Below are 7862 nucleotides of genomic sequence, written 5' to 3'. Positions count from 1 at the left end.
TTCAAAAGACTTGTGGTGTTGTTGTCATGTGGCCGTGCCTCTATGATTGTGACCTGCCGGGCGCCTTTGTCTCCAACACTGCACCCGGCGGTTCTTGACACCTGCTTGTTTGGGGCTAAAAACAGACAAAAACACTCCCGTTTTGACAATTTTAGAGTCTTGTCTTACAACAATCTTTGCTTCATTTATGTAGTATTTGACGACAAAGTGTTGAATTCTTTGTTTGAAATAAGGCCCTACACAAGAACAAAAATTACTAGATAGCTTGACTTGCTGTAAGCTTGCTTATATTATCACAAAATCTTTTGTTTGGGGCTAAGGTGTCCCCCACTGCAGAATTCTTGACTCACTATCGCCCTCTGCCATGAGGCAAGATAATTGTGTGCCCCACAATAATTAAATAATACTATTTGTATCAAAATATTCATAATATAATGTAAACATTCTTTTGAAAAATAAAGTCCAAAAGTTGTGAAATTTAAATGATAAAAGAACTTTACAACTGAATAAGTTTAAGCATTTAACGTATACATTGTTTTAATTTTTCCATGCCTCTCCCAGCTGCACGTCACTTACGAGTGGCAACGCTATAGTCATGTACAGTAAAATGACATAATTTGCATAAAAAAAAGACAGAGGCAACAAAAATTTGTCAGGCAGGACGGAAGGAAAACTGAGATCACTTGCACTCGTTTCTTGGTTTTTATTGGAAGGAAAGAATGACAAGACGTGAATCTTCGATCCGTTGTTTGACGGATTGTCGAGACTTGACAGGCGGGTGAAGGCTTGGCGGGAATGGTCGCGGACAGGCGTAGTCGTCGTGTTGTTGGTTGGGGCTGGAGAAGAAGGGCGTCGTTGTGTTCGGAAGAGAGATCAGGAGTCAGGCGGGCAGGGCAGGTCGTAGGCAAATTCGGAAACGGGTCGGCAACGGAGATCAGGTAGAAAAACAGGAGGCAGGCAAAGAGTCGGAGGTACGGGCTTTCTGAGCAGATGGCAACAGATCGCATAGTACAATCGGATAAAGTGTCACCGGAAGCTGGGAATTTAAATGTACAGTGTACGCCAATCAGCTGTCCTGGCTGTTGGCGCCAAATCCTGAACACAGGTGTTCCCGATCGGGGTGATTGTGACAAAATTGAGCCGCACAGGTTGTTTTTTGGATTGCTGCAAATAGTCCTGTTAGAACAATGTTCAGAAATAATCAGATTTCAGATTTAGAAAACAAAATGTATCCTATTTGCAGATAATTATACACGTTCGATATGTTTTGAATCCATGATCATTTTAAGAATTATTTACTTTGTATAACAAATCTAATATAAACTCAGTTGAATTTAATTACAATTGGATATCACAATATCTCATGAGCTCTATTGGATAATTTTGTCAATTATATGTACTTTTTTCTTATTTAAGTATATTTGATCCTATTCTTCAACCAAAATGTTGTTGTAAAAATTATTTTATTTTAATCCAATTTGATTCATAATAAAGCTCAATTTAGCAAATCAGTAAAAGTAATCAGAAATAAATGTAATAAAAGGATAAATACATAAAATAGATATATATTTTTTTATTTTCTTTGATCTGACCTGGATTTTATCTTAATATGTTACAATTTAAACACTTTCGTGGTCACAAAGGTTTGGTAAAAGGTCAGAAAAGCTTTTGTACAGGCTATGATAAGAAATACAATCTTTCTATATATAAAGGTGCAAATGAGAAAAAGTAATTTGATCTATTTCATATAGTTTAAGCTAGTTCCAACCTATCGAGGTCACTTCTATCATGTGTTTTTGTTATCTATCCATGACCAATGAAAAGATACATGTCACACAAAAAGCTTCAAATTATACAATGTCAATACACTTGGCTTTAAATACATTAGTTATCAAATAAAAGGTTGAATTCTCCAACGTGAAAATATATTTCTATCCAACAAGACGGAATCATCGCACACAAAAAGTCTTGTCAGTGGGTCGATGTCATTTATGGTCATGGTAACTGGTGAGCAGCCCACGTGTTTATTCACACTCTCCCCCGTATCCTGCTGCTACGGGAAAAGGGTCAGGAGATTACCGGGCTGGCGAATTGTGATTTACCAAGCGCCTCTTTTCTCTCACCACCTGTGTTCACAACAAACCTCGCCGTTAGCCCCGCGAGCGACAACGCTTCATTCGTCGGCCCTCCTCCGGGACTCGGCCTCGCCCGTGCTACGAATTCTTCGAGGCGCCGCCAAAACGGAGCAAATTTCCTCAGCAATGGAGACGACGTAGGAAAAGCACTGCATGTTGCCCGCAAGGTGACAAATTGGTGGCAGCGGGAAATAGAAAACAATCGAGTTTGTTAGCGAGCTAGCATTTTCGCTTGTTGATGGCCATTTTTGTGCACAAGCTCTCGGGACGACTCACAAGCAGTGTTGCATGTTACGGAAAAAAAGTTGCAGTTACTAGTTACTTCATTTAAAAAGTAATTTACTTATCCCTCAGATTACTGACACAACGTTACTCCGAAAGTAGCTATCTAGTTTCAAATGACTGTATATACTCGCATAGAAGCCGACCTCTCTAAACTGCTTTAAAATAACCACATAATAAAAGAAATGGCCCATCCCAGCAATCATCGGGCAGTGGGCAGGGGACACCCTGAACTGGTTGCCAGCCAATCGCAGGGCACACAGGGACAGACAACTCGTTCGCTCATTCACACCTAGGGACAATTTGGACCGGCCAATCCACCTGAAATGCATGTCCTTGGAATGTGGGAGGAAACCAGAGTGCCCGGAGGAAACCCACGCAAGCACGGGGAGAGCATACAAACTCCGCACAGGAAGTCCGGTAGCTGGATTTGAACCCACACAGGAGGTTTCCAAGACCTTAGAACCGTGCCGCACACGCGCTAACCACTGTGCCGCCTCCCTGATTTCTGTATTTTATTCTATAGTTGTAAACTTGACTTGGATTGCTAGTATAAACGATAGGGAGAATATCTCAATTAGGAGAAATTCAGCATCTTTGTACTCTGTGCTTGAAACGGCCCGCCATAACTTTTCAGTTGTATTTTGTAGGTGAATATAAACACTCCTCAGGATTTACTTCCACTGGATCAAGGGATGTTTTTGACAATGTAAATAACATAAGTACTTAACAACAGGAGGGGTCTATAAATAAGTATCTGCATTTAAAAGTAAAGGAGTCACCTGGTAACACACCAAGTATTAACGGTAGTAGGGTTACAGAATTGTATTATCATTTTATTATTATTTTATTATTATTTTATTTCTTAAGCCACTCAACCTTTAATGAGGAAATCAAACAGACAAAACCTAGTAATATTCTCAGGATTTTGTTTTATATCAACATCTCATCAACTAAAAATAATGTTTCATTAGGAATTCTACTCAAAGAATTAAGGTGATATAATGAAATAAAACATGATTACCGCTAAATAAATGAAAACAATTATGACTATATATGGGCACTTACACCATCTAATATCACAACAATCCCTACAAAATAAGACGAAAAAAATCTGTCACGAAAATTGATTTTCAAATTAGCCAAAATGTACTTCTTTATTTCTGTCTTTATTTCAAATCATGTGACTACTTTCCCTAGCTTTGTAAATTGGCACCGACGGAATCGCACACATACTCAAACACAAGTTCACGTGAGCATATAGTGTGATAGCACATTCCAACACACAAACGTTTCACTTCCTCTTGCGTGAAATAACACCAGTCAAGCTGGGAAACTTCATTAGGTAAATAATTGAAAAGATATTCACTGAATTTGACAACCACAGAAATGAACGGTTTGTGGTTTTATGCGGCATTCGGGGGGTCGTTCCACAACCTTGAAAGCGTCCATGTTTCGGTTCGATTGGAAAGTTGCCTTGTTTAAGATGTTTTGCCCAAAATTTGGCTTTTTCTTTCTAGAGTCTGTCATAAGGTTACCCCTTGGTGTTCTTAAAGTGTAGCTGTTTGTTTTGATGACAATCTAGTCTAACCTACCTTGTTTCTTTTATCTTTTGCGAATAGTCACTGACACAGGGTCACTCCACAATTTTGTGTGCTTTCATTATTTTAATAGAGAATGCAACTGAAATTATCTGTAAACATCTATCAAACCCTTTTTATGTCTTCTTTCCATTTTAGATATGGCCACCGCACAATGTTGTTTGGTTCCAAAGCAGTTTTGGTATGTACAGACGCTCCCCTACTCACGACCATTCGACTTAAGTAAAACGGTAGGTACGAAGAAATTTTTCGGGATGTCGAAAAATATCCAGACATGTTTTAATTGAGGTCTTGTATTGTGTGCATATTTTTCAGAGTACAGTACAGGACATTACTGTAGTGCTTCTTTTCGCCACTACTGTCTTTTGAAACGAAAGTGGAATAAGAAAGCTTGATGCGGTTGAGAAAATGGTCGGAACACTTTTTTCGGGCACTTTTTACCACGGAGGAGGAACTCTTGAAGTGCATCTTCCAAAAGAAAGTTAAACAAAACTTGATTTATCTTTTTAGAGCATATTATGTTATGATATGTTTAATTATTAGTACAAAACATTACGGGTTAGTTATACAAGCCTTAAACATAATTATACAAACATTAAAAAAATATAGCACTGAAGCAACTTGCAAACAAATTCAACTCACGAACGATCGCCCGTATGTAGGGTAGCATCTGTGTTTGTTCCACAGTTTTGCCATTGTATGGGCATTCATTTCTCCAAAATAGTTGCAGAAAACTCCGACTAACAGGCATTCTACAATGTTGTGGTCCTCTTTGTGTAATGTTACATAAACAACACTACTTATCAATTCTGTCCGGTCTACTTCATTTTTGTGATTATTTTGTGATTTCTTTAGACATTGACATCTGGTCACACCACATGTACTTATTGATTCCAGGAAGCCGAGTAACCGTATTACTCTTGCTCCTTGGCAAGGGCGTAGTTTTGGCATGGACGTAGGGGGCGCGTCCCCACCGATATCGCGCAATCATTGTTTTGTTTCCCACCAGTAGTATGTGATCTCCTAAGAACATAATAACAATTAGTGTTCGCGTTTGCCCGCGTCCCTGCGTCCTAGACGCATTCATTTTTCCTGGGGACGCATAGTCTCAAATCAACGTGCGTCTCCGGGAGGCAAACTTTTTGACACAAAATTGTCATTATTACCAATTACTTTTTTTTACAAAGATTTACCGCACTCCAAACTTTTTGTCAGGCAGATCCGCCACTGTGGTTTTGGTCTTGCAGTTCGAGTTTTCGTCTGCACGCCGATCTTGGCGCTTCGAGATCACGTCATTGTTGTGGTGGTTGTCGTCGAGGGAAGGTGAAAATCAACACAAAATTGGTAATTTCTTCAGTGTCAGTAATAAGTCGAAAGATAATGCAGAAAGTGATAACAACGGCAATAATTCCGGCACGAAAAAAACGGCAGACAAATTCATACCTGTCAACCTGTACGTTTTTGCCGTACAAAGTACGTTTATTATGCATTTTAAGACGTGTACGACGTACAAGAAAATCTGTACGGAAACACGCAAATTTGTCAATTATGGGTACCATCCGGTATACACCGACGATCACGAAACGGCAAATCAATCAAGTCAAGCTTGAGTTGTGTAGTGAAAGGAAGTCCGTCTTTTTTTTAGAGAATCTGCTTTTTTGGCTCAACTCATTAAAGAGAGCCGGCTCTCAAACGGCTCACTTGCTTTGATGATTGATATTACGAATTATGTTGTATAAAGAAGTTTAGAAAAAAAAGGAAGTATACAAGTAGAAATTGAAAAAAAAGACAGATTTGTGGTTATCCCTTTAATCGGTATATTACCAACAATAATTTGATGCAGAAAATAAATTAATATTTTGAATAAGAAAATGTATTATCCTACTCAATTATATTTGCATGTATTTTTTCCTTTTACAGTGAACGTCCAAGATACTTCATTTTTGAACCTTTTTTATAATAAACCTCATTCATGTCGAGCAACTCAGTATCTCACAACAAAATGTTAATTAACAATATTTATGATATAACGAAACACATGTACAATATGACATATTAAACTACATAAATAAACACGTTTGAAAAAAATATGGTGTAAGATTATTTTGTAAGGGAAAATACAACATTGTGTAAGGGCATGGAGCCGTGGAGGTTGACAGGTATGGAAATTCTTTGACACGTGTGTTCAAGCGAACGATTCGATGAAAGAAAATAAACAAAAGAATGTTCCTAGCAAGAAAAGGACTTTTCTGCTAAAATGGACTTAATTATATTCCTGGTTACGCTATGAAGAGAATGATAATGGATTGGACCTTGAGAAGGCATTACAACTGTGGCGGAACAGCAAACCACGAAGAATATATGAACTGAAAGATCTGAAGTGATAACTGCTTTGTATTACCAATTAACTGTGATGATTAAAACTGAATGAATATATAGATTTTTATTATATATTTGTCACCGATTTACAATTTCAATCTTGATAACACTAAATTTTGGGGACCAATAGATCTCTGTTGGGACTCATAGATTTTTGAGCATGCGAGTCCCCGGGACCCATCACTTTTCAGAGGTGAAATGAACGCTGAACAATCGATCACTGTCTCATTCAGCTTGCAGCGCAGCTCATATGTTTTTGTGTCATTTCAAAACGTGTACGCTGTACAAACATTTTTGTATGGGTAAATGTCTTTTTGAGGAAACTCGTTGTTTTTGTTTTTTTTTTAGATCGATCTAAACTGGATCATCTTGGTCACTGTGACCAGACGGCAACCTCACTGGAAATTGCTAATATTGTTGCGGTATTCTAAATAGGCTGCCTTGCTGTGACTAAATAGGTGTCACTTTGTGTCTGTGAGATGTATTATCTCTTGATAATGGGAATCACAATCGGTTGAGGTTAACAGGGATGTGTTTTGCAATAAACCATGCCCGGAGAAAAATATTACTTTTCGGTCCCCTACAATGCCAAGACCATAGCTACACCTTTTGTTATTGGTATTTAACTTTGTTTTCGCTAAAGTAATTTGTCTGAAATTAAAACTTCAACTGGGAGCAATAACAAACACATCGTTACTCCAAGTAGGGGAAGTTACTCATGTTATCAAAGTTTTGTGATCCCATGCAACTAATCGGTGATCTTATTGGACAGAAGTCAGATCATCGACGTACCTTATAAATGGTCCGAGCGACAAAACCAATGAGCGAACGCCCCCAACGCCTCGGGAAGCTGCTTCGCTAACGAAGTGGTAAATTCGGTGTTAATGAGTGGCTTCACTGTTGCCACCTCCTCCGAGGTAAAAAGCTCTCACGCTCTGCTCTTCCTCCTCCTCTTCTCCCATCTGTCGCGGTGTTAGCCGGGAACAGACGCTCCCCATTTGCAGCAAAAACGTCGCCAGCGCTCTCCCTGAACGACGGGGTGGCAAACGCATCAAAAAAATCCGGGCGTGGGCCTCATTAGCAGCACACGTCTATTTATACCCAGCTGATTTTTATTTATTTTTTTATTATTTATCTATTTGCTGCTATTTACTTGACTTAGTGGATGTTAAAAGGCTGCCTTTGCCTTGCCTGCAGATATTTACAGGGATTAGCAGCTCTAATACACTTAAGCTGTATGCACAGATCAATCTGCTAGCAGCTTTTACTTACCCGCTTTGATTACGGCATCACGGCGCACACTTGACAGGCTACACAACAAACCGTACTTACGTCCTAAAGACTCTATTTTTGCTTGTATTATTTATACAACTTTCTCTGTTCTCCGGTCTGTGATGTGGAGATGAAAAACAGCAAAGTAAAGCGGGTTTCAGTGAATGCGGCTGGCTGATGAGGTCAATTTGTA

At 38.9% G+C, this 7862-nt stretch overlaps 1 long non-coding RNA gene across 1 annotated transcript; it reads right to left on the bottom strand.

The window, feature by feature from the left end:
• Nucleotides 1-683: 683 nt before the first annotated feature.
• Nucleotides 684-7549, bottom strand: LOC148354917 (uncharacterized). Its single transcript, XR_015852281.1, has 3 exons — nt 7190-7549; nt 5192-5297; nt 684-1176 (listed from the first exon to the last, which is right to left on the bottom strand). It is a non-coding gene; the product is annotated as an uncharacterized LOC148354917 (long non-coding RNA).
• Between the last annotated feature and the right edge of the window lie 313 nt (nt 7550-7862).

Source organism: Urocampus carinirostris, chromosome 12 (genome assembly GCF_059441175.1).
Source record: "Urocampus carinirostris isolate Australia breed hairy pipefish chromosome 12, RoL_Ucar_1.0, whole genome shotgun sequence".
Taxonomy (NCBI): domain Eukaryota; kingdom Metazoa; phylum Chordata; class Actinopteri; order Syngnathiformes; family Syngnathidae; genus Urocampus; species Urocampus carinirostris.
Note: the sequence above shows the minus strand (reverse complement) of the source record. Positions and strands in the feature narration are given on the sequence as shown.